Source organism: Centrocercus urophasianus, unplaced genomic scaffold (genome assembly GCF_019232065.1).
Source record: "Centrocercus urophasianus isolate 14NV4802_14NV808 unplaced genomic scaffold, USGS_Curo_1.0 seq_23, whole genome shotgun sequence".
Classification (NCBI taxonomy): domain Eukaryota; kingdom Metazoa; phylum Chordata; class Aves; order Galliformes; family Phasianidae; genus Centrocercus; species Centrocercus urophasianus.
In genome coordinates, this window is record NW_024884789.1 from 14,430,132 (window position 1) to 14,457,912 (window position 27,781).

The 27,781-nt window shown below is 37.9% G+C and overlaps 1 protein-coding gene across 10 annotated transcripts in view; it reads right to left on the minus strand.

Annotated features, from left to right (window-relative positions):
- Positions 1-27,781, minus strand: part of OTUD7A (OTU deubiquitinase 7A) — a 140,293-nt gene that overhangs the window by 42,658 nt on the left and 69,854 nt on the right. For 9 of the 10 annotated variants that reach the window (XM_042824029.1, XM_042824037.1, XM_042824033.1 and 6 more), the window contains 3 exons: positions 19,757-19,829; positions 18,063-18,162; positions 6,763-6,899 (listed from right to left, as the gene is read on the minus strand). The gene's annotated coding sequence lies outside the window, so the exon portion shown is untranslated. Of the gene's footprint in view, positions 1-6,762; positions 6,900-18,062; positions 18,163-19,756; positions 19,830-25,095; positions 25,182-27,781 lie in introns of those variants that run through there. The other variant, XM_042824036.1, reaches the window with a different exon arrangement.

Here is a 27,781-nt window from a genome sequence, read left to right on the forward strand (position 1 = left end):
GGTTGTTATGGCAGAAGGACCCTATTTGTGCAGAGCTCCAGACTTAGAAAGTATTTTTTTCTGACATGACATATTTGAGGTAGATAGATACTTGATAGTAGAATGTAATAATTCTACTACCTTGACAACATCATTAAAATGAACCAATGCATCAAATAAATTAATTGTTATTAGTGAAACATCTAAATTCTTTGGATTGAGGTAGTGCAAGTTTTCATTCTTTTCTGCATGTAAAATGTATTTACTTACACTTTCAGAGACTTAAAGTTTTTGGCTTACTGAAAAAAAGTGGTTATTACATTCCTAAAGTTGTTCCAGTTTTCATTAGGTCACATTCTGCCAGATATCCATATACCACATAAACTTATTAAGTAAAAACTGTAATTAATCCAATCCATTAGAGATTTGTCTAGAAGCAGAATATCATCTTAAGACAGTTAACATAGGAACTCAGATCTTCAGACCGCCTGGAAGGAATAGCACATATATATAAGAATAGTTAACTGTCAAGAGTATTTGTCAGTCAGGTAAAAAGGGTTTAAATATCAACATGCAGGACTGGTTTGAAAAATAAAAAACGCTCTGCCAAGAGCAACTGAAAGGAATGACACTGGATTTTTAACTTTTTTTTTTTTTTTTTTTTTTTTTCTTTTTTTTCTTTTTTTTTAAACAGCAATTAAAACACCCTGTTCATGTAAGAAAAATACTGTACTTTGCCTACAGGAACAACATCACTCCAAACATGAAACTCCACTCCACCCTTTATTTGGGCGAATTTCAATATCGTTTAATACACCATGACCTTATTTCAATAAACTTTTTGTATGCAGCTTAACATTTATATCATACTTTGTTTCTGCATCCCCTGAATAGCCACGGATGTGAATTTCTGCATGCTCACCTGTGTACACACATGTATATATACATATATATGCACTGTCATATATGTACATAAATGTATCGATGTACTCTTCAGCACAAATATAGTCAGGTCTGCATCCAAGATACAGTTCTTAAAAAAAAAAAATTCATACTAGCTGGATGAATTCATAACACCTTTACTATGATTATGGTAATAATTTATATAAAAATTAGTACATGACTACAGAGCTAAAATTGTAAACCACGTTGCCACAACGTGAAGCAAGCACAGTAACTGCAAATACGTCAAGGTGTTAACAGCCAACATAACGGTAATGCTGCTCTCTGTATCTACAAACAGTACTCTTTAAAAGGAACTCAACAAGTCATATTTATTTTCCTGAACATACCTTGTTTCATTTCCTGTCAACTACATTGCTATTAATTTTTCGCAAGATATTAAGAATGAATATGTTCTACATGGCAAGGAATAACTACTAGAATGTTAGACTGAATTCTAATAGGAATGTTGAAGAAACCAAGCACTGAAGAAAAACATAGAGCTTCCAAAGAGTTAGGGATACATTATATAATGATCAAATTTCAATATTTTACAGAACTGTAACAATATGGTGTAAACTGAAAATGTAGATTCAGCGACATTCATTTAAACCACATCTATACAAATCACTGTAGTTGTGTTGGAAAAAAAAAAAAAAAAAAAAAAAGAAATCCACACCAAAAAATACACACAGAACAACCACAGAACCATGTGTTTTATTCAAGCACATACTGAAATCCTATCTCAAATCAGAGGTTATCTGTCTCTGCTGCTTTGGGCCAACTGCTACTGATTTGAATCACCCGCCTTCAAATTTCTGAAAGATTTTCCAAGTCCTCAGTGCCCTACCAAAGGTTGATGGAGTTGGGTGGGGGGCAGGTGTGGTTGATCTTTATATACACAGCAAACAAAAAGTTTGGTAAAGAAATTATATTCATTCTGCCATGGCCTCCACAGCTAGCATTCAGTCCAAATTTCAACCCAGAATCTACAGCTGGGGCCCAACTAACCTGCTCATTGCTACTCAGGCTGTAACCACAACTATTCAAAAACAGTGGTATTCCTTTTCTCGTAGAAGCAATACAGCTTGTGACAGGATCATTATTTTTTTTTCCTTCAGCTCCCCATTAGTCAGCACTTTCTTTGGTCTCCTATTCAGGACACTGTTGTGAGTTAGCAGAAGCTATTAAGGTATTCTCTTATTGAAGTGATCACACTAATTTAAACTCTAAGCATCCCTAAAAATGTTAATTTTTTTGAGTTAGTCCCACGTTGGAGCGATTACTCCTTTGTAAGTTTCTTGTTTATTTAATCCAGAAGATTTAAATTTTGGCATTGTAAGATCTATATTTGTTTAAATAGAGTAAAAGGTAAATACCTCTGCATGAAAGCTCTTCAAAAATTCATAACACTTCCTTTAGTTATTTCTTTACTTGATATATTTGTATATTTACAATTAATTTTAATGCTTGTAGAAAGAACAACTTACTTTTCTTGGTCCTTTGAATTTGAACAGGCAATCATTTTGATTATTATATTTAATAAATATTTGCTGTGATCTGGGATTTCAAAGAGATTTCTGTACATCAGTAAGAATCCAGCATTCAGACTGTTGCAAACCTTGTCTCATTTGCAGACAGAATTACCTAACCAATAGGCTCTGACAGTGATTACAATAGATCAATCACCATTATTTATGGATGTTGGCTGCTCTCAAAGTAACGCCTTCTACTTACTTCCACAGAATCAACAATAGGTACAAAGAGCACAATAACACTATTTGATACAGAAAACTCTCAGCTACAAAATGCTATTTTTCAGCACAGTTACCACCATTAGTTATACACTATGCAACAAGAAAATAACTGATTGGAAGAGCTCAAATTCAGAGAAATTCCAAGGCAGAAGCTAGATGAAAGTAAAGTCTTCTACAATTCCATCCTGACTTACGACAGCTGTGCGAAACATACTGCAATTCTCAAAATTTAAAAGGCAAAATTGTCTGAAATGTTATCCAACAGCATCTGTACTTATGTGAAGGGAGGTGTACAGATCAGTAATTCTCATTTCTTAACTTTATTTATAATCACCCAGTAAGCGAAAGGAGAAAAATAAACACGAAGTTCAGACGAAAGCCAAAGGCATCATACAGTAATTACACTTGCTGCTCCAAATCCTGCATTATATTTGCTAGTCCTGTGTGGGCAACCCAGACAATACAGAGATATCAAAATGACAATACACACATCTATGAGCATGGTGCCCAAATCATCCATTCCTACCTATCATGCTTACGAAGTCTGTATTCAGGTACCTGAATCTCACTTGAAATGCCAAAGATCATGAAAACCTGGGGAATTTTATTTTTTTAAATCTCACATATGCTTCACTTTATGTTCACCTAAATATGTCAAGACAGCTCAAGATTGTGAAAAAAGATAAACAACCAGACAGAAATTCTGTCAGCAGCCTCTTCCAGATCAGAAGACAGTTTTTCCCACACCAAGTGCCTCCAGCTAGAACGACACAGTCTCAGTGCACATTGAAACACAGGCTTGCTCTGTTTAGTAACAAAAGCTCTCACGTTAAGCAATAAACAAAGCCATTTAGAAAGACATATTCCACAGCTGTCCTTCACTCAAGACCTCCCAGATCTCCCTGCAGCAATTTCAGTGTTTCTACACAACACATGCCCTAAGCTTTCACCCAACCTCTCCAACAGTGCCCAAACACGCAAGCTGCTGACACCACCTACCAGAAGCCTACTCCACTCCATCAGAAATTCACATTTGGCCCACTAGACATAAAGCAGCTCTTCCACACAACGCATAACGCTGCTTACATGAAACACTGAGCCTCTCTGAACAGCACTCACAGCTCACTTTATAATCATACTTCTGACTAGATATTTATGTTTTTATACAATAGAATTTTCAAGGACAATTAAAAGAGAGCTTATCTTGTAAATATTTTTACTATCAATTTTATGTTCATCCCATTCAACTCAGCTCCTCCCCAGTAGCCAGAAATAGGAAAAACAATACCTGTTTCACTGTATACATGCATTTGTATATTGAATACATATGCATGTGTGCATCCAAAAAATTACTTATTACGTAGCACATTATTTGTATTATTATTTATGTATTCTTATCATTTGATATTTCCAGTCATACAAACACCTTCATTCAGATTAGCTGCATCTTACTGTGTTCTACTACCAGAATGGCAAATCACTGTATTAACAGGCAATGCATAATGACATTATAAGGTGACATATGGTCAAAACTAATACGAAATATGAATCACCCACTTCTTCAAAGTCTGATTAAAAAAAAGCTTTAATATTGGATGGATGAGATCCTGATAACACCTGTAGTTACAATATCAAATTAAAAGGCATTAGCTGAAGTAGCCAAAATGACAATAGCTACCTTAACAGGAGGTAATGTGCACTACACTCATCACTGAAGTGGGATAATTATAAATTGCTTACGAAATGTTAAACAAGCAGTATGACAAGACAACATTTAGTTACAGACCACCTTCTTTCTCGTGAATAAAAAAGAGTCACAGGAACAAAAGGTGAAGAAGAAAGACAAAGACTCCCATCAGACATTACTGATGAGGTTCTGTCTATACAGTAGAACTCTGGAAAATCAGCCCAAATTAATTTAACTAGATTTGTCCAAGTCTATTAAATTCCTTTGCAAACACTTTCATCTGGGAGTAAAAATGCGGTGTTAATTTGGCTCAGCTCATCTTGCCTTTGAAGTGAATTAAACTAAATCCACTGGAGGCCATTTTAATAATGAATGGAAGAGTGTACACAGCGACTAGGTGGGATCCAAGCCGTCCCCTTTAAATTTCCGCATTCAGTTGACTTCCATCAATTCTCCTTGGTATCTTGTACAGATGAGTCCTGGCCTGATGCATTAGACCCAGAAGTGAAAAACAGAGAATGAGGGAAGACGTGCTGAAAAGTCATCAGTCAGCACAATAAGTCCCTGTGGGAACTATCAAAGAGAAAGGCTGTTCAACTTCAGAAATGTTATTTAAAACATTTATTACTTGCTTGTTTACTGGAATTCCTTGAAGCTAGAAGTATTGACAAAAGACTCTGCTAAATTACCTTTTGAGGAGACTTACTGAAAAACTAGAGACTAGAACCTTATATTGCAGGCTAAGATAAAAGAATGTAGGGAAGATTGAAAAGATAAGGCTGCGCTTAAAAGCTACAGCACACTCCTGCTGCAGAAACATCACAGAAAGCTAAAGACGCTCAATATCTTAAAATATCTGAATCCCCTTCAAATCTTCTGAAACAACTACAGTCTCCGCAGCAAGGGCTCTCAGAGGTGCTTTCCTGGCGCTGCACAAGTACAGCAGCTGCCCTGTGCCAGATGAGAGCAAGGAGATAAATTCACTACTCAGGCAATGTTCCACCTCACTGTGCTGCAGGAACACTTTTACAACTGTCTTTTCATGGAGCTTGAGAAGGATTTCATAATACTACGGCACTATGCATGATCTCAGAGAGAAATGTGTCATAGATAAATGAGAAGTTCATGGAAAGAAGGGTCCACAACAGAAATGAGCCAAAAAGCGGGAGAGAAGAACTTTCCACATCCATCCCCATCAAAATTTTTCCAGCATATAGTAGTTTCATTGTTATGATGTCTTTGCATTCAGGCAGGACAACAGATAAGGGCCAGAACATAAGACAGTTACAGCATCTCCCTTATTTTATTCACACAAGTTCTCACAGCATGCTAGTTTTTGTCTGGCAGAAGGCAGCGGAAAGGTAATGTAGTGCCACTGATAAAAATGGAATTTCCCTAAAACAAAGCTTCATTTTAAATCAAATTCAGGTATCAATTATTCTTTTATATGGGAGAATAATAAATACATAGGCAGTATACATATGCAGTATCTTGTACTGTACTGAAAATACAATCTGAGACCTCTTATTAAATGCACAATTTCATTAAGAAACATGTCTCTTCCACTACAGTGTACCTCTACAAACCACAAGCAATTAGAATAAACTATATTTTCTTCTTATTTTGAATTTTTTCTTCGTTTTTTCCCTTACATTTACACATTGTTCATTATGCTTCTGCAAGAAAATATTGTTCTGAACATATTCCTCCAAATTTCAGCCTTCAGATAAAGAAGGTACCCTGGCAAAAGCTCTAACCTTACAGTTTCTTCTATCATCCATATATTAAATACTTCACAATTACTCTGCATGCATACAATTTACCTCAGTAAGTAGAAAAGTGTGATACTGAATAATTATTATTGGGTATACAATGTAGGGTTGGTTTGGTTTTTAACATAGAATTGCATTAGAAGTTAACACTTAAGCCTACATGAAAAGCATGCAGCTCAAAACGTAGCACAATGAAAAGCAGAATAATCACTAGCTGTTTCTTATGTTTTGAGTTATTTAGTCTCCTGCTTCTACATTGGGAATACTATAACTGTCATAGCAACGTGAGGCTACATCTTCATTTACAACACAGATGATTTTCTAGGTTGTGTTATTCATGCATCCAGTTTGCTAAGCACTGCAGTAAATATTTAATAGGAGTAGGGAACGAGGAACAGAATACACAGGTATGATGCAATGGTACTCCACAATCAGGAAGCAGCTCAACCTCAAACTGCTTCACAACAAGTTATTTCCTCCAATACTCTCACTTAAGAGCAAACAGCTGCTGCTAAAAGCTAGACTGCCAAGATTAGTTCTCCTGTTAAGGCTGCTTGCTCTTGAGCCATAAATAGATACAAAGCAGTTTAAAGCTACCTTTAAGCAAGTTTTTCATTTCACTTACTGTGAACAGACTTTTCATAAGATTTCCTTGAGGCAAGTGTCTGATAGGCGTTATGCTGCTGGTTTTTGGTAAGGAAAATACTCCATTTTTGCCACAGTAAAAGGTATGAATAAGCAAAATTGTGTCCCCTGAGAAATCTGCAAAAAAAAAAAAAAAAAAAAAAAGACAAGATATTAATCATTGCTTTTATTCCACACTATTTGAATTACATCAATCACTGTCAAAAGACAGCTTTGCCTTTGACAGCAATAGCTTAATAGATGCACTACTACCAATGCAGATAATTGGTAAACGCAATAAATTGCATTAAAAAGATTACTTGAGCAGCTGTAGTATGAAATGTTTGTAAGCTTATATAGGGTACTTACTGATAAAACTATGCAACCATTCCTTATTTTCTCCTAGATGGACATTAGAAAAAGGTTCTGATGCTCAACTGTATGCTCGGTGCACAAGCAACACTAAGAGCTCAGTACAGTTTTTTAAAATGGAGTCTCATGCATTTTCAGACCTTGAGGTAAATAACTCAGCTGCTGTTTCCCAGTTGTCTGTTTTGAATTCTGCATCATTACTTATACGAAGGCAATGCATATAATGGTGATTTTTCTATGTTCCCCATAAAAATACCAATTCCACTGAGTGGTTCACCCCCCAGCTTCAGTGACAGACAGTGGTATGAAAATTTCCCCTCTTGCAGTGTCCTAAAAAGAAAGGAAGAACGGAACTTCTGAGGTTGAGATCATGTATAAAAAAAGCAATCTTGGAAGTTCTCATATACACATAACAGAGAGCACATCAAGTTACTGCACTGGAGCCTAGCCAGGCACCCGTGAAATGTGATGGAATTCAGCTCAGCATATACAGCAGCTAGGTAAGCAGGAAGGAGCTCATACAGACATATTATGCAACCAAACTGAAAGGGCAAACTTCCCCAACCCCACAACTCCCATCATTGTTTCTCTGAGAGGAAGTTCTTTGGTTAATGCTTTTATTTTAGTGAAGTTAATTAAGAAGAATAGAAGGTCTAGTTCTATTTCCTATTAAAAAAATGATGCTCAAAATGTCATCTGCAACATTTTTCAGACCAACTAGAAATACAAAGGAGAAAATATAGAGATTTGAAACTTGGAAGCTTGAATGATTCATTTCACATCCTGAAGATGCATAATTTAATGTAGCAAATACTTTCCGTGTGCTTCACTTGAACTATATAAGTAATTGATGATCTTTGAAGAACCCATTAGTAAAACTGGAAAATCTTCATCAGATACACATGTAGAGATGGAAAGCACCTTTCCACCCATGTGAGTAGTACAGAACAGTATATCATCAGATGTATGTATTGAAGGTCAAAGGTAAAACTGTGGCTTTGTCATGACTCATTTCTTTGCCAGGTAATAACACAAAACATGCAGTTCTTCTTAAAAATAAAGGCAAAAGAAGTACTGTACTATTGCAAGTCTGTGCTGTTTTCTTTCAATCTGTTTCTTCCTCGCCATAATTCATTTGCAAAGTTCTAGTGATAGTATAGGTATACTTTCACTTTATTTTCAGTCTAGATTTTCACTTCATTTCAAATCTAGTAACATGGTTAGAGAGCCTATTCTGAAGTTACCTAGTATCAAGAGTGGCTCTCCAACCTCTTAAAAAATACATAAAATACTCTAAAGCAGCAAAAAGTCCCTCTTTCATTTAATTAAATCAATTTCTTAGCATTAAGTTTTCTCTCCCTACAACTAAGATGCAACCACCTCTGAAGTCATAAAAGTTTTTAATTCTTTTACTGTAATTCAGACAATCTTGGAAGTAATAATAATAAGCAGGACATTCAGGTTCAACAAGGAAAACTGGAAGCTGATTCATCAAGGAAAGCGTCACAAGGAAACATGCAGAGGAACTGGACGCAATAAAAAGAAAAAGCATCGGTAATTAACAGATACCCAAAATCTGATGGTAAAACAGTGCAGCCTGATTTTGAGTGCTGCTGAACATTTCTAACCAACTTCAATGGGATGAGTGGATATTCAGTGCCTCTGAGAAGTAGACTGCTAGTTCTAACAGCCACTGTCGTCACCATCCATCATTATGTGCTATGAAAAGCAGGACACAGTTGGAGTTAAGTAAGTGAAACAGGAAATTTAGAAAGCCAGAGAAAAATATGGAAGTTCCCATTAATTGCAAAGTAAGCCTGAAGGCATTGAGACAAAAACCTGTTCAGCACACTGAATATCAATTTCTACAGGCACCAGCTTAAGAAAATTATAATGGCGCCTGTTTCTTTACATGTAAACCAAGCTCACACAGGTGAACAGTGCCTAGACTTCTATAGTCTCTCCTGAAACAAACTGCTCATCACAGACCGTAAGACAGTAAAGAGGAAGAGAAAATACAGAAGAATTTGAGTCCGCTTCGAGCTTTAGTCATCAAATCTGATGACAACAGAACTCTAAGGAATTATGACACATTTTGCATAGTTTACTGCAAGCTTTAGCACATAAGCATCTTCCACCAGCTCAATTCACTGAAGAAGGAACTATTTACATCTACATTTTAAAACTCATCTTAAACACAAATTTCAATAACAACTGTATTTTTGCCTTTTTTCCCTCAATAATAAACCCTCAAAATAAAAGACTTAAGTATTCACTTACCCAAAGTGATATTCCCTGTCTCACATTTATACATTGTTAAAGACATAAAGACATAAAGAAATTCTCTCAAGTATCAAGGCAGAAAATTCTTTTTCCTGCTTATTAGACAGAAAAGCAAGGAAGAAAGAAGGAATCTTCTGACTCTTGATTCAAAACAAAAAGACGCAAAGATGGAATGGAGACGATTTGAAAGATGATTTAAAACTATATTTGTGCATCATATGAAATAGAAACAGCTGAGAAGGGGCCAGAAAGAGAAAATTATCTCATGAGAGCAACTGGTCCCACAGCAATCTATCAGTAGTGTTTGGCAAGACTATGGATCTCCCAGGAGAGAAAACAATTTTGCTGGAAATCTTACTCTACTGTCATCTTTAAAAATAGACAACTAATTAAACTCCTCAAAATGGTGGTTAAATGGGTGACCGATCATAGCACGAGAAGTGGAGAAACAGAATAACTCATTCCACTACTCAGGTTTACAAAAACCTATTTGAAAACATGTTTTTACAGTTAGTGTCAACAAACTTTCCACTCAATTGGTCGGTCAGTTTTACCAGTGCACATGTGCACTATCTCCTCATCTAAGTCAGATTTTCTCTTATTTACAAACATTTTGGAAGAAACAAAAAAAACCCTCCTGATTTTCCACTGGACCACTCAATTAACTGGAAGTATTCTCCTTTTCACAACAGACAGAATGATCTAATTGCTGGAAGCTGCAGTCAACAGACACAGAAAAGCAAAGCATCTATTGGCCATAAGACTTAAAAATAAGCCGAATTTTATCTCCTTGAAAATATATTTTTTTCCAACCACTAACATCAAGGGAAAAGTAGGGGTGTCACTAAAATGAGAACATTATCACCATGAACTAGTCAAATGCTTAAACTTGGATCTGAACTGAGATCATGCCATGCACATCCTATCTGTGCTTGAAGTACCAGAGATGTATGTGGTTATTTGCAACATAAACGCTACTCAAACTGCACAGCAGATAATATTTTCTGATACGCAACATCAACGTTAATGGCAATAATCTTTAAAGATCTTCAACTAAAAAGAACTAAAAATAACACTTTCACAAATAGATTTCATCAAAAAGAGACTGAACTGCTACTTCTTCAGCAGCTTCAGACAACCCTGAATCTGATCTGCACTTTTTTTTTAAAACAGCTTATGTGACCATAGAGTCTGCATATAGACGGGCGTGTTTGATTAAATCAGACTGCTAGTCTCCTGGAGTTAAGCCATAGCCAAAAGGTGCAAAATTATGTAAACAACCACCAGCAGGGGACCTGAAAATCTGGCTCTGCATTTTCTCTATAGTTCAAGTGACAAAACTGAAAGCCCTGAGCAGGGTGCTCCCCAACAAAAAGGCATCCTGAGAATTTCTATTATACTTGCCACCACTACTGACAGATGATTAGGAAACTTCCACATAGCAATTTACCTTGTCAATGTCAGAGCCTGTTAGGATGTCACCCCAGCAGGTGTCACTACTGAAGGTTCACCATGAAAGTCTTTCTGAACTATCAGCCCTGTTCCAATCCAATCAAGACTTTAGAACATAATCATCTCATCATATTGTTCTCTCTCTTTTCCATGAAGGCATCCATCCACTAACTACTGAAGACGAACACATGCAGATTTTCAAACCGAGTCTTCAGCAAAAGCCTCTTTTTCCACATGGAATTCAAAAGTTACGGACAAGAAATGGACTTGAGACTCAAGAAATCTGGCTGAGGAAAGGACTTGAACTAGTAGAATATATCACTTTGTCCTAGCATGGAAAAGAAGTACTAAAGTAACACAACGAAAGGATAGCTAACAGGTCAATACGCTTTCATCTCACCTTGGCAAAACACTGAGGATGCAGAGGATGCACTGCTAATGGAGTAAGGAAGAGCAGAAAGGATCTGCAGCCACTTCTCCTCTGTATTTCTAATAGGCTGAACAAAATATAGCAATGGTTTATTTTAAACTCTTCCTCACCATAAGAGAAGAAGCAAAGAAAAAATTCAGTTTTTAGTTTTTATGGCTCTTTCGCTCTCACTCCTAGGCTCAGCATCTTTCTCCTGGTCATGACTAAGCTGACTACAATATCAAACAGCATAACATACATTATTTATTCTGAAAATGAACAGTGAGGAGAAACACCCCATTTCAAGCACCATTTGCATTTTGCTGCACTGTTTCTGTGACAAAATAACCTCCAGTATTCTTTCAAAAGAACACTAGCACCTAAAGAAAAAAATTTGATCGTGAAAGCTAAAGTTCATTATACAAGCATATCAGAAGCTGCACCTACAGGCACAAATGTGATAAGCAGTAAGTAGCACACAGTCTTGTGACCTTCAAGATTTACAAACAAGCTCTAACGTTTTTCAGAAACAGCAGCTAGTTCTTAACACTGCGGGTACCGACCTGTTCTGTTTTGTCTGGACCCATCTATCTGCTTCCAGCCAATAACATTCACACAGCAGCATGCTTTGAGGGACAATTAACATCTCTGAATTCACAGAATCAATAAATCAACTCAACATGGAGCAGACTTACCTGGAAAACTCCATCAGCTTTGCAGGAAATTATTCCATGTACAACAGAAAGAAGGAATCCTGCTTTGGTGGTGTTCTACCCCTATTTTTTATTTTTATTTTTTTTAATTCTCTCCTTTATATGCTAAATTTCAGCAGCCACTAGCACACTGCAGAGGTAACCCAGAACCATGTATGCATTACTGTCCAGACAGCTACTTTCAAACAGTCTAAAAACCAGTGAGGTTCTAGTTTGTCTCCCTTATCCACTAGCATGAGATTTGTATGAATTCTGTATGACTTTCATTAACTTTCACAGTTCTATTTACCAAATTCTGTAATGGTTTCAGGGGAATAGGAAACAGTGACACACGGATGGTTGGGCGTAAGTCTCATCTGTCAGAAAAGCAGGTTGAAAATGCTTTCCTCCTTTTGTGACACTTGACATCACTTGAATGCTGCACGTCTATGAGCTTGCTAACATGACATTGCCTAATGTCTGATTTCAAAACTTCATTTCCAGCTAAGCAAAACCCTGATTTGTAGATCCCATGGACAGAGTTGAAAGTCTACCCCCCCTTTAATCAGTCTTTTTTTGTTATCAAGTGATGGAAAAAAACAGCACTCAGATCCTCCAGTCTGTAGCCACACAAGTCAATATGCAAATAGAGAAGTTCTCCCAAGACGAAAGTAGACAAGGTGCTCAAGTTGTTCTCTGGAGTTTCCATTAGCTATTTTGAGAGTCTAGGTTCTACAGAAGGATGGTTAAAAGTCCCATCGCACAAATGCACTGTCCTACGTATTGTTTTAAATTGCAAACAATTTTATAACATGTTGGATGAATTCAGAGACATAACAGAAACTACAGCATAGTATTTAAACATCTGTACCAACAAGTACTAGATATACAAATTTTAGCACTCTTATAAAGCAGAACAAGGAGATCATCTGTTTCCTTGTTTTATTGCGCAGCTTTAAGTATTTCATCACGTTTTGTCCTTTGAAGAAGCCATCTGTTACATTTATTTATCAAGATTAACTTCAATTATTAAAATCAGAGATTCTGTCTCACTAGTGCAAGAGCATGCCCTGGAAATGAACAGGTATGGGTCAATCTCAGTTTTCACCATAACACAGTTCACCAAACCCCAATGTAATCAATTAAAATAAAGCTGTTTTGCATATAGCTCTGCTTGGCTCCTGTTTTCAAATGAAATTAATCTGCATCAATACTGAAATGTTTTGCGCCTTGCACTTATTTATTTCTTGTAAGACTTTCCTCTACTTCATTTAGAGCATTCCCCTCTACTTTTCTTTCCTACAGTATAAAAGACAATGTAACTGATAAAGTAACTGGACAGACATCTTTGTTATTTTTACCGTCTTCCTGCCTTCTTAGATGCTTCCTACCATTAGTAACTTCAGAGCATTCCTGTTTCATAGGAAGTGTGGTCGATAAGTCAGATGGCACTCAAGTGTCCCTCAACGTTCTATGGTTCTACAGTAAAGCAGTTCTACATAACCAGGTCTGTAGCTTCACCTACTAAGAGATACAGAGTAATGACAACTGGCTTTCTCTTGGATCTCTCTCCTAAGCGACATTTTAATCATTACAAGAACCAGAAGTGTATTTAATAAATTGCCTTGTTCTACCAGAGTATGAAGCAATTCCAGCAGATGCAAAATTTGATTGAAATTATTTAATTGTGCCTCTGTTAACAACAATCACTGGAAAATTGTGCATTGTGATAAAATGTTCTCCAGTGTCTTTTCAACCAAGATATTTCAATAAAACACCCTTTTAATCCTGGTTTGTTTAATAAAAGAAATAAGACACTTCTCAGTTTATTACACCACACCATTGTGCAATTCCTTTTTATGAAACAGAAGCAGTAAATAACTTGAGAACAAAAATGGAACAATCATATCTCCCAGCCTCCAACGATACCATATATATGGAACTGAATTATTTGCAGCACACATTTTACAAAGGATGTTGACCCAGTTCCAAGTTAGCAAAACATGACCATAAAAAAGATGTCTGAAACTTAATTAGTGTGTTTGAGCCTTTTCAGTCTTGAAAGCTACTACTTGCCGTAAGTTCCTTCAGTCTAAGAGCACAGAGACCCTCCAGTCCACTGTAAAGAATTAACTGTTCCAAAAGGAGATTTTTTTTTTTTTTCCAAAAGGAGATTTGTTTTTTTAATCATACAGGCCTAATTTACACTGAAACTTACTTTTGTAACTCACAAGGATTTAACTCACTCTGAATGAAGCTTCTGAAGATTTCTAATGTCCACATGAAATGTCCAGAGGGTCCAGAGGAGGGCGACTAAGATGATCAGGGGGCTGGAGCACCTCCCCTACGAGGACAGGCTGAGGGAGTTGGGCTTGTTCAGCCTGGAGAAGAGAAGGCTGCGGGGTGACCTCATTGCAGCCTATCAATACCTGAAGGGAACCTACACCCACGAGGGGAGTAAACTCTTCAAAAGGGCTGACAACAGCAGGACTAGGGGAAATGGATCCAAGTTGAAGGAGGGAAGATTTAGGTTGGATGTTAGGGGGAAGTTCTTTACAAGGAGAGTGGTTAGGCCCTGGAACGGGCTGCCCAGGGAGGCTGTGGATGCCCCGTCCTTGGACGTGTTCAAGGCCAGGTTGGACGGGGTCCTGGGCAACCTGATCTGAATGTGTGTGTTTGGTGGCCCTGCTAGGCAGGGGGGTTGGAACTACATGATCCTTGAGGTCCCTTCCAACCCGGGTGATTCTGTGATTCTGTGAAATGAATAGCATCAGCCTTTCCTGCTTGCAGGCTATGGAGGTAACTCAAGAAATATGAGAGGTGATGATTTACTAGGGAAATAAGTTACTCCCTACCTCCTCCATCCGTGTATCAACTGGTTCCTTCTAGTTATATAAATAGTACCAGCCTCTCCATCCATCCATTCTCAGCTCCTATATGCACCAATAAAACTGAGAGATCAGGTAGACATAATTTCTGTCTGATTTTACTGATTTCTTTTTCCTATGGAATAACACCTAAAAATATTCTACTGTACTTCTACTAACCAGTAGAAGTGTTCTGATTTCATATGGACTAAGTAAACAAGTCAAGCTTACACTAATAAAAGGTATATACCAGAAGTAAAGAGCAAGAACTGCTTGTTTTCAACATTTGGAAAAGCAAGGCTATGTGTTTGCACTCACTGACAATACATACCTCATATGACAACATTTATCATGTAAAAAAATAGCTTCCAAACACCACCAATCCAACCAGCACTTAAATATCAAAATAATAACACATAGCCTATAATTAAAACACACTTCTAAGAACATCAGGTAAAGAAAATTGAGTATCCTCACACAGTTCATAGTCTTTATTAACTACATCTTAATGAAGACTCCTATGATAAATTCAATACTGACATTCAAATGAACTACAACCAAATGGTACATAGTCATAAATTTGCCTAGAATTAATAGTAACTGCTAAATGATGAATTCAAGACTAAGCTGCCTGCAGTGACAGGTAACATGTTTGGCTACCTGAGAAACTAAATAGCATTTCTCTGTAATATATAGAAATAATTCCCTAAACATTCTACCACAACATAGGACCCAAGAGAACACTTACATAAAATGGAGTAACATTTGTCTATTCATTCTGAATACAAGCTACATAAACTGCATGAAAAAAATACAAATTAGATTTGTTTTCTGACAGCCACTTAATCATTACCAGAAAGTTCTGGGACATTCCTTAAGCCCAAAGGAATGCCATTTCCTTACAACTTAAAGATGGTACTTTGTTACAGCATCACCAGCCCCTCATGAGATGGCAGACAGCTGGGGTAGATGTGTAACACTAACTAAGAGTTATCAGAATTTTCTATTGTTTGCAGAGGCTGAGTACCAAAGTAGTCAGAAGAGACTGACTCATTTTACACAGGCACTGCTGGTCTCTGATCACTATCACGGGTAAAGTTTGGGAATCGGCTGGAGTCCCTGCCCTAAGTGATTAATTTTAAAAGATTAAAGAAGCCAATAAAGTGGCTTAACTTTGTTTGAGCAGAGCAACGCAATCCATTCAGTGTTGGTGATCTGGTAAAGACAAATAAAATTAGTCTGATACCTGTTGAGAAAGACTTGTGGATGGTGAATGCAATGGCCCAAAGCCACAAGAACTCTGGAGGTGGTTAAGGTTCCAGAGGGAAGATTCCAACACTTGGACACAGCTTTTCCCCCCTTGACTGAACTGGATACCTATGAAATTCTCAGCAAGAATCTGAAAAGGTTTTACTCATACAATTCTTAACCCTCAACAATTTTGAATAGAAAAAACTGAGCTCCCAGAGATGGGTGGAGTTCTGAAAGAAAAGTGTTTGTCAGTTGTTGAGAGAAATGCTGAGCTCAGCAACAGCTTATGAATCTTCACATAGTTTGGCACATCAAGTCCCACTTCTGAAGGGGGACACACTTGAAGGACTTGCATTCAAGAGGAGACATTTGATAGTCAGAGATGAAAAACAGGATCTGAACACCACTCAGACCTGAAAATATGAAAGATCTTTGAACTCTAAATTTGCCTGACTTCATTCCACACACTCCAGTCCCTTTAGGTGTGTTTAATAAGAATTCCAATATACAAGGAAACAGTGGTCATCACTCTGTTTCGAGTGCATTAAAAGGTTATTACTCAAAACCGGAGTGCATAGGAAGTATGGTCTTCAGCATGGAACTGTTACTCAGGTTTATAGTTATCTTCCTATTCAATTCCCCAAAAATACTGAAGATAATTATGCCACGAGATAATATATTCATAGCTACAACCAGTAAGGAATGTACTCAATACTGTATACTGAGCTCAATTCAGAACTGTTAGATGTAGAAATCCAGCTCTCTGCAATGACTGTTCATTGACTGAGAAATGCTGCAGAAAAAAACCAGGCTGTATATGTAAACATACAAAAGAGAGCACAACACCAACACTAGAATGCACAACCTCTCTGTTCAGCTGTTATACCTCAGGACAGAAAGAAAAGCTGAATTGGTCAAGGATACTCAGAGCTTTCAATGTGCCTAATATGTTGAAGACAGTGTTCAGTGTCATGGTCTCCTCTACCACCAAAATAGAGTCTCCCAACTTTTTCTTTTTTTAATACGAATGTATGCATCATTTTTTGCAAAGTATCTGAGCAACTGTGTTTATTCCACTTCACATGAGTTACAGATTGACTTGCAAAGTGATAAAAAAATCCAAGTTTTCACAGCAATCTGTTCTACAATATAGAAGTATCTCTAGTAACACTACAGTTGTTTACTTAAATATTTTCCTTTCAGAAATTAGAATAACTTTCATAATTAAAACATTATAGCCATTTAAAATAATAGAATTCATCATATCAGAATTCATCAAGGATAGGTATCTCTATCCTTCATTCAAAAATATTTAACCAAATTAAAATGTTCCAGGAATTTGACTTACTGTAACCTTTTGAACCACTTGAATGGAGATTTTTTTCCTCCTTCGATGCTCATCTATGTAGAGTACACATACCTCTTTACTAAGCTCATTAATGCTTTTTTTTTTTAAAGTGCCTGTGAGGTGTGCAACTGCTATTATTTTAAAGGTGGAGCTGAGGAAGCCAAATTAGCTATAAAAAGTACCTGCTGATTTTCAGTCCCTGCACAATTATCACAATTTTAGAGGGAATTTAGCATCTCAAAACTTAAAAATCATGTTAACCACATGCTCAATTTTCAGCATAATGTTAAAAAAAAAAGACACTGGTGTGAAATCAAAAAATACATATCATAGTTTCACATTCTTTTCTGTGTATCCATGGAAGAAAAGAACTATTTTTAACTCCATTTATTTATTTTGCTGATTTAGTTTATTGACTGTTGCCTCCAGTAGTACTGTGGACCAAAAATGTCAAGGGAGGAAGAAGCAGTCGGAAAAAGCTTTTCAAGCCAGTACTGTTGCCAAGGAAATGTTATTTGTAACACACTTAGAAAGCAGTAGAAATATTTGCATAAAGTTTGGTTTAAACAACGTATTCAGTATTACTGAGAAATTCTGCAGCGGAAGTAAGGACAAAGTCCAACTCACCATTGTAGCTTCCACTTGCAAAACTATCCCTTCTCTCCTGCATGCCCTATCTCATTTTGGTGAAGCAAATGAGGCAGGCACCGATAATCCCTCTTTCCTCCTGGAGAAAGCAGAAAGAAGTCAGCAAGCAAACGGCAATTTACAGCTGCTGATAATCAGTGAAATAACATGTACTTAGCAAACATACGGTTCACTTCACTGTCCTCATCAAGGTTACTGCTATGGAGGTCTTCCATTATAGCCTCACAATGAATTGTACCCTTCTATCACTACAGAAGGAACTGCTAAAAAATATAAAAGCAAAAAAGAGTGCCCCAAACAGAGCTTCTGCAGTGACAGGTCAACTGCTGCAGCAGTTTAACGTTGCAATAATATGCCTGGTTTCAGGAACTTACTTAGTATTCAAGCTTTACGAAGAACAGATAAATATTAATTTTATGAATAACAATACATTGTCCAATGGCTCTGTGCTGCTACAAGCAATAGGCACACTGTTAGTTGTTAATAATTTTAGGTTTCTTTGGTTGGCTACACTTAATTGGGTGAAGAACTGAATGGAAGGCAGAGCTCAGAGTCAAAATGAACAGAGCTCATTCCAGGTGGTTGCCAGTCATCAGTGGCATTCCTCAGGTCTCAGCAGCACGGTCATTTTTGTCTCACATTTTTATCAATTATATTGATAAGGAGATCAAATGCACCCTCGGTTCTTACAGAGACAACATGAATTTAGGCAGGGCTCTCAATCTACTCGAAGTTGGGAAGCTTTGCAGTGTAACCTGGTCTGTCTAGTCACATGAGCCAAGCCCAGTTCCATGACACTCAACCCCACACAGCCTGACAGGCTTGAGGAAGAGTGGATGGAAAGCCTACCAGCAGAAAACAACCTGTGCATGCTGGCTGACAGTTGCACATGAGCCAGCACTGAGCCGAGAAAGACCAACAGCATCCTGCTCTGCAACTCGAATAAGATGGTTAGTAGAACTAAGGAAGCAACTGTCCCCCTGCAATAGGCACTAGAGAGAAGACACCTCAACTACTATGCTCACTTTTGGACCCTTCACCACAAGAAAGACCCAGAGTTCCTGAAACTTGTTCAGTGAAAAGCAATAAAGCTGGTGAGGGGACTAGAAAACAAAACATATGAGAAGCAGCCAAGGAAACTGAGGTTGTTTAGTCTGAAGAGGAGGAGGCTGAGGGGAAGCCTCATCACTCTCTATAATAACCTGAAAGGATGTTGCAACAGGGGTGTCTGTCTCTCTTTTCTCAGATGACAAGCAATAGGGCTCAAGGAAACAAGTTTCAAGCTGCACTAGGGACGTTTTACATTGGACATTTACACCCCCAATGGGATGAGGGCCAAGCACTGGAAGAGGCTGCGCACAGACCTGGTAGAATCTCCACCCTAGGAGGCATTCAAGAGATGTGTAGACGTGGCACTAAGGGATGTAGCTTAGTGACGGGACTTGGTAGGTCAGGTTTATAGTTGGATTTTATTATTTTGAACCTAGGTGATTCTATGATTCTAATTACTGCAAATTAGAAAACAAGTGTAATTCTTGCTTTCTTTGCAAGGCCCTTATGTTCATCATTTCAAAACAACTAAATGACAAATGCTAATTTAAGGGGTGGGAGGGATGTTTACAGCTACTCAAAGAAAGTAGTCAGGCCCCTTTTCCTGTTTTTAGTATGCTTACCTACTTAGGAAGGCAGGTGGCAACTGTCCAGATGAATTTACTTCTGATTTTGAAGCTCTGGAGTATTATGTGCCTGTGAGAACAAAGAGAAAACACAGAGCATGTTTTACTGACTCCAAAAGTAACATTATAAAGAACTGTTTTGCATCCATTTATATTATCCCCACTACACATCCTGACCCTGGCATTACAATCTGCAGCATTATTTCAAAGAAAGAATTTTTCTAAGTTAATACTTCTAGTAACAGCACATAGGAAAAAGCTAGTCAAAGAATCATTGCCCATGAAAGTGCTTGTTCATTTCAAGTGCCATTAAAAAGTGCTGGTTACACTGCAGTTCAAAAATAGCCAGAAAAAAACTCCCTCTAGATAGCAAAAACAGGAAGAAAAAAAAACTAACAAGGGATTGCATGAAGAAAAAAAAAAAACACAAAAAAACAAAGCAACTCCCTTGATTCCTTTGCCTCCTGCTAAAACTATCCCACCACACATCCACTAGATGGTAAGATGGGCTGGGAAAGGAAATATATTAGCCTGATGGTAACCCTGTGGAATTCATGCATCAGGCAAGTAGACATAAAAACTTGTTCTTCAATACACAGGTCATAAAAAACCATAGTTGTCTCTGTGAACTACAGATTTATAAAGTTGCAATTGCCATAACAAGCAATAAATCTGACCTCAGTATTCAATTCTATATTCAGTTATTAAATGAGTACACACAAAATGATATACATAAGAAAATCAAATTACACTAGATTTAAACTGAAGAGATCACAACAAAGTCTTTAAGAAAAGAACACCAGGCACTTCCACTAAGTTCTTAAAGGTAATTAATGATGCCCAAATTAAATCTGTCTTATTTATATCACAACCAAGATATGAACATCTCTCCTTAATGATTCATTAAGTTTTCAGCGTAGCAATATCTTGACATTGTTACAGCCTAACAAGTACCGTATGTTTTCATACCAGATTACACTATCCCAATATCAGTAACATATGTGTGTGTGTGTGTGTATATACATATATATATTACTGTTAAAGCTCAGATTTTCAATATACTTCCATTGAAGTTCTCCGTTGCATGTATCACTTTAAGGCAGCAGTTTGCCTCTTTGTATGGAGCTCCAACTTAAAGATTTGATAAATATCTCTATTATGTATATTGCTGCTTGCTTTGAGCACCTACAGTGACAGCAGGAACAGTCAGAAGTCACAGAAAACTGCTTGACTGGTCAGAAGCTAGAGAAAACTGTTCACAATGGAGAATTCTCTTTTTAATTACAAGAGGATTAAAATCCTATGCCAACACCTACTTCTTTGTCATGCATAGCAGAGACTTCCAGGCCCATGCTAGAAAACTACAAATCTTAAACTCTCCAGTTTATCAACTATGTACATTCAGATTTGAAAATAAAATAGCTAAAATCTGAACTGAATAAACAATGGATTTTATCCCTTATCTTCACATATCTGCTTTGTGGATAGGTAGAGAAACAAGAGGTGCACACAATCCAGAACAAAGAACATGTCTGTAGAGATATTTTTCAAATCATTTATCTACTCTAGTGCATGAAACAAAGAGCATAGAGATCACACACACAAAAATGAACTCACTTAAAAGGTCAGGAATGTCATTTCCTGATTATTATTTTTTTTAATGCTATCTTGATTTGAAATTCAACGTGTTTACAGACCAATTTCAAATTTACCGCAAATCACAAAAAGAAAGTGCAATTCTAAGTGCAATAACAAAGTCACAGCTTCTGTCAAGCTACAGGACAGGCCATAGCGTTACTACTGCCTCAAGTGCCTGTATCGTAGTCCTTGTTAATTATTCATGTGCATGTCTGAGCAGTGGGATTGAAGGAAAAACTCACCTCGGAATAAATCTGAGACAGTTTAGCTTAGAGAAGATAAGGCTTTCTCTGAGCCCACTTAACATCCATAAATACCTGAAGAAGGAGCTGAAAAGATTGAGTCAGGCTTTTTCAGTGGTGCCCAGTGCCAAGAGGCAAGGAGCACAAACTGAAACACAGGAAGTAATATCTTAACATCAGGAAATGTTTTTCTGACAACGGGTTACTGAGCACTGGCAGAGGTTGTCGAGAAGTTGCAGAGACTCAGCTTAGAAAGAAAGGAAGAAAAAACAGCAACATTCTCGACTTCTACCTGAAGTACGCAAGAAAATCTCCATAGTTTAGCATCCTGCATATGTTATTTGCATTTAACCAATGCAAGCTCACAGGAAAGTCATGGCAAGTACTGCTAGTCACTAACAAATGACTTAAATCTGACTAAGTGAAATGCATAGCAAAAACATAGGGGCTTCCTATCTACTTTTGTTTAACTTGATCCTACATTAACAATTTTGCAATCCAGCAGCTAGAGCCAACCGTAGTGACAGAAAGGGTACCTGCATCAGGGAGAGACTAGTGAAGGTTAGCATTCCTTTAAACGACACGATTACAGCTTTTAATTAAATACTACCACCTATGCAGATATTTGACGGCTTGTGAAAAAGCTGAAACGCAGCTGAAAGCAGAGAACAAAAATCCTAGCAGAACTAGTTTGTACTGACTCAAGTATTACACTAAAATTCAGTAGCCTTAAAAGGCCAGGTGCCTCTTCCTTCTCTGCTGCTGCGCTTTGGGCTCCCTGGTGCCATTCTCTCCTTCCCACACACCATGATGCTTATCCAAGTTGCGTAAGGGCCACTGACTCACCAACAAAAAGCTCCCACTACGTTATTTTTTTGTACAGATGAACTTTGTGCTGGACTGAATCAACACACAGAAGTCTGCAAAAACACCACAGCCAGTACAAGGTAGACAGCAGGATGCAAGTGGGGTGAAGAATGTACTTAATTCGGCATCAGCATCCTTTGCGATTAGCTCACCTCTTTTGTAGATCCACAGCTTGAGTGTACTCAAATCCAGCTTTCTGCTGGTTGGCCCCATGCAATTGTGCTGAGTGCAGATCCCAGCCTGCCCCCACAAAGTGGGCATCCTGGCGGCCCCCAGGGAGCAGACAGCTATGTTCTGGTATGGTGACAGCTGTAAAACCACTCTTCATTTTTCACAGCACAGAAGTAAGCTTGACTGGGGCTTACATCCAAGGGCCTTATCCACATATTGTACACAGCTTTGTTTACATGCCTGCACTTTTCTTAGCACTCCTACAAATGCTGTGGAAATAGCACCAGTCCTACCTGTCCTTGAACAAAAGGGACAATTGATGTGAATTGGAACATCTCCTTTCCTCCACAGCCAAGGAACATTCCACCAAGAGTAACAAAGAAAAGAATAATTTGCCTAGCTATACATCATTAAATTAATTGGACTCTTCTGTGTTCTCAGAACTGCTGCCAGCTACTCTCATCATCTCTCTGTGAAGAGGACTGAAAAACATATGATCACAGAACTTGTTTCTTCTCCCCAGCATCCACACTTTGTTGTACATATACTTACATAAGATAGATGAAAACTCTCAAATAAGAAGCTCTTTCCTTAGCCACTGAAAGACAAAATTCTTAAATTGGCTTTAAGGATTTTCTTGGAAGATCAAAATAGTATAGATCTGGATTGAACCCCAAAAGTATACCCTGACTACACAATTCACTGTATACTCTCACTAAAATACTTCTATGAAGTTCTATGAAGAAAATGTTTCTGGTTTTGTTTGGTTTAAACTCAAAGTTGTCCTACTGAGTTACTAGCTCAGTAGAAGCTTATTCCGTGGCCTTACTTTCATTATAGCAGTAATTATCAGAGAATAAAGATCATGCCATGTATCCACATATAAAAAACACTGAGATGTAATTCTAATTATATTCGTTTTTCTCTTTGTAAGTCATTTATAGGATGTAAAGTATATAAGTCATTTATATTCACTTTTTGAAAAATGATTATTATTAGTCTACTATACTGAGAAAATTGAAACAAAAACTGTATTAAGCAATCAGCTAAAGATTACTTGTAAAGCAAAATATGCATTTATAAGGGATATGAAGAGAATGAGCATGATTTGCCCCGGGTTACTTTCAAAATCAAATTCTTTGTCTACCAGGTCCAGAACTAAAAAAGAGTTTAAACCAGGACAAATCTACCAGCACGAGCAGGTTTACTGCCCTTGTGACACTGTTCACAAGGAGGCAAACAAGCACCCAGTCGCTGGCATGACAATGTGCTACTGAGATCTTTTAGAACACACAGGAAGAAATCCCAGTGTCACTGAGTCACAGAAATTTTTCCATGGACTTCATCCATAGATATCCATTAAATATCACAATCTCTGTTAATAAGGAAACAAAAATCTCAGGAGATCAATTGTTACTTCTCACCTTGAAATGATGGTAACAGTAACTGACTTTTACCTGTGGCTTCTAATTTTGTGGTAGCCTGAAAACCTAGTTCATATCAGAATGTGTTTCAATTGAAAATATTTCTACGCATACATGCACGCACGGGAGGCTACTTTTGTATACGTACACATACAGTGCCCATACATATAGAGACAAATATCAACATACCAAGGAAAGCTTCCTTGCTAGACCTTGACTGATTGCCAAAGCACTACGTATTTTGATCAGTGTTCTTAATCATAACTCTTCTCTGCTGTACTCCATTGTGGGCATACCGAGTGATATTTTTCATTAGCCTAAAACAGTCACAGAATCACAGCATTGTAGGGCACCTCTGGAGACCATTCAGCTCAACTCTCCTGCTAAAGCAGGGGTCTCTACAGCAGGTTGCACAGCAAAGCATCCAGACAGCCCTCGTTCATTTCCCGATGGTAAAAGAGGAATAATTTTTAACGTGAATTGTGTTGAAGTAAATTTCTGTGAGAAAGCTACTTTTAAGTTCCATACATTTGCAAAAAGATCACAACAACAGCTGAACAAAGCTCTGCTGTGAACTTTCTCTGAAAGCCCTCAGCCAACTCATTTCCAAGCATACAGGCACTGTAATGATGGACATTAGAAGATACGTTGCTAGAGAGCTGTGCAAACTTCAGTAAATAAACAGAGTGCATTTTTAATTACAAACTGAACTGCCTTTTTCTAAAGCAACTCAAAACACAAACAATTCAAATTACTCTTTTGCACTCTGCACCAAACACCCTGTTTGTTGACTTCACAGGAACACGTAGCCATCCTATTTTGAAGCTTCTTCAGACCATTTCAGCTGTACTGGGAGAGCTCCACCTTTATAAATAATAAATGAGACTTCACTGTTAAAAGGCTCTTACTTGCTTAATTGCTTTACAATGCAGTGCATCTATAGATACAGAAGCTGACAAACTCCAGAGCATCACTACGCCATATTGTCAAATACCTGCTCGTGAGAGGACCTTTCTGGTTGCTGCCGGATGAGAAAACGCAGCACAAAGCTGAAGCACACTACAGGCATTGCTGCCTACAGACTCACAGCAGAAAATGCAGTCTCCTATTGATTTCAGTTTCACTTCACGAAACCTATTTTTGTTTAACTCCTACTTCACCAAATAAAGCAGATTTCCAGTTGCCACTCTCCCAGTAATACAAGGTAAAAGATTCAGAGGTTTGAGAGAACTTCCTGGAAAACCTGGTAACCTGCTGTTGCTTCAGATTACTGCAGAAGTCTTGCTTCTCCTCAGTCAGCTTCTAAGGACTGAAACAGAGGAAAGGAGCCTCACCGAACTGGTATGGCTGAGCCAGGGCGACTCCAACCACCCGCAATCGGCACAGCTCCCTGGTTTGCCACCATCTGTGCTGCACACCCGCAGCTTCTCAAGGTGAGGGTGGGTGGGAAAGAGAATGGAGTACGTCAAAGGCACTGAGACGTGCAGCAAAGCAGACTTGTGCGTAAGTCTGCATCGTGAAATGCCAGCAGAGCAAATCTGACCTCTGTACAAGAGAAATAATTAAGGGAAAGGAGGAACTGGGGGAAACACTGCATGATTTACTGAGGTGAGGGGTGTAGAAGGGATTTTGAACCACAGACAGTAGGTATCATCTTTCAACTCCATGTATGTGTGTGTGTATATATATATATATATATATATAGTTCAGATGTTAATGTTAATTTTCAAGAAAAATAATTACTCAAAATCTGCTTGTTAGATGAAGATAAAAAAGTCTTTCTTGTTCTTCAGAGATGCTCTAAGAGGAAAACATGATGATTATACGATGAGCTGTCGCTCAGCTACAGCCCACTCTGTTCTATTACTGCTCACTACAGCTGCTTTAACATTCAGTCAGCTCAGCTGCCTTTCATATTCATTACATGCAGAAATTCTCAAATGTCCCTTATCACACAAGGCAATCCCTGTCCTTACAGTCCAACCCAATTTGATCTCTTTTTGCTTTGTTGGCATTTAGGATTTGTTTGTGAAACAGAGTAGGAACCCTGCTTCGATACCCTTTGAATTCCTACACCACATACATTTTTCTCTGCCCTTCCTTTTGGTCTCTAGAAAACTGAGGTTACATGGTGCAGTGCACTATTTGCATATCAAAAGCAACAGCACTTTATGCAAAAGTGAAATGCAACCAGTTTTCTGCTTTGAGGAAGAGCTTAAGACATGAAAAGCACTTCCTTCCTCTGAGTCTTTAACTCTAAATTCAGGTGTAGCATAGTCCATCACGAGGGGTTAACATAAACAGCTTATCATTAAAGAAGCTCCTCCACTGCCACTGCTACCTGACAGATATTTGCAAAAAACAGAGATCGTTTTCCTTCCTGACAGAACAGTTAAAAACTTCATAGTCCTATATGAATTAACATAAATAAGAAAACAATTCAAATGCTCAGAAAATCATGAAGAAAGAACTCTAATTTATCTCAAGTGACCTACAACTTGTGTGAATGATGCCAATCCTTCCTACTGGGGTGTTTCAATGTCTATTTTTCAAGCTGGCCACCACGGCCTCTGATGTATCACATTACGTTATTACAGTGAGCAAGATGACTCTGTTCTGATCTGTGGCTGGTTTGTGGCATCTATGCCAACAACTTTCCCGTCTAGAAATGCACCCGGCCAGCCGAGACGGAGCAACGTGGTGGGGACAGCAGAACGGCACACAAAGAACGCCTGCTGCTCAGCGCAGCGCCTGGCTGCTACTGGTGCAGACAGTGGGTGGTGCTCGAGCTGCCTTCAGCCCTGCCAAATCCGTCCTCCGTTCCTTCCCAACATTAGAAATGGTGAAGTATGCCCCAGCTGCTGACCAACTCAGGCAACACCAGTTTCATAAAAAACGTAAGTTTCAGGTGGTTTAAAAGAAAAACAGCTAGCAGATGGCTCCTAAAACCATGCTACATTACAGCATATTGGATTGTATACTCATTAGAATTGTACTATCTAATCAAGTTAGTTTATCATTTTTGAGTCACCTAAAACCCTTCTTAAACCCTCAGAAATAATCTGAAATTTATCCCCATACATCTTCAGTTACAGTCAGATAATTTAGCTAAATTACAGTGGATCACAAGCAAGAGCCCAGATTTAAAATTAGCCAGTCTCAGCAAAATATCTTCCATTTTTCATCTTTCTTGCCTACTAAAAATCTAAAGCACACAGTGCAAAGGAATGCTCAATTCGCATCACCAAAGAAGTGTCTAAGAGCACACTGATACTGGCCCATTAATCCTTTGTCATTTCAGAATCATTTCTATCGCATTCACAGGCATTTCTATACCAGTGCTCTGCCTCCCATGAAGCTAACAGTGATGCCACTACCATGCTTTTTCAAAGAAATGACAGAACAGCGCATCAATAAAAGATTGAGATCTCACACGCAGGAATAATAATTGCCACCACAGCACGCAATCTTTAAAGGGTTCAACCCATCTGTGAGGCTACATTCCTCTACTGTGTTTTAGTTGAGAAAATGGAGAAATAAAAATACTCCTAATAAAGCATTAGGGAAACTTTGATGCTGAAGTCATACATTGTAAGGTGAATAAATAGGTTTCTCCTTAATGATTGCCAAAGCAGACAGGGAATTTCTCACAAAAACTACAGTCACCTTTCTAGAAGGGC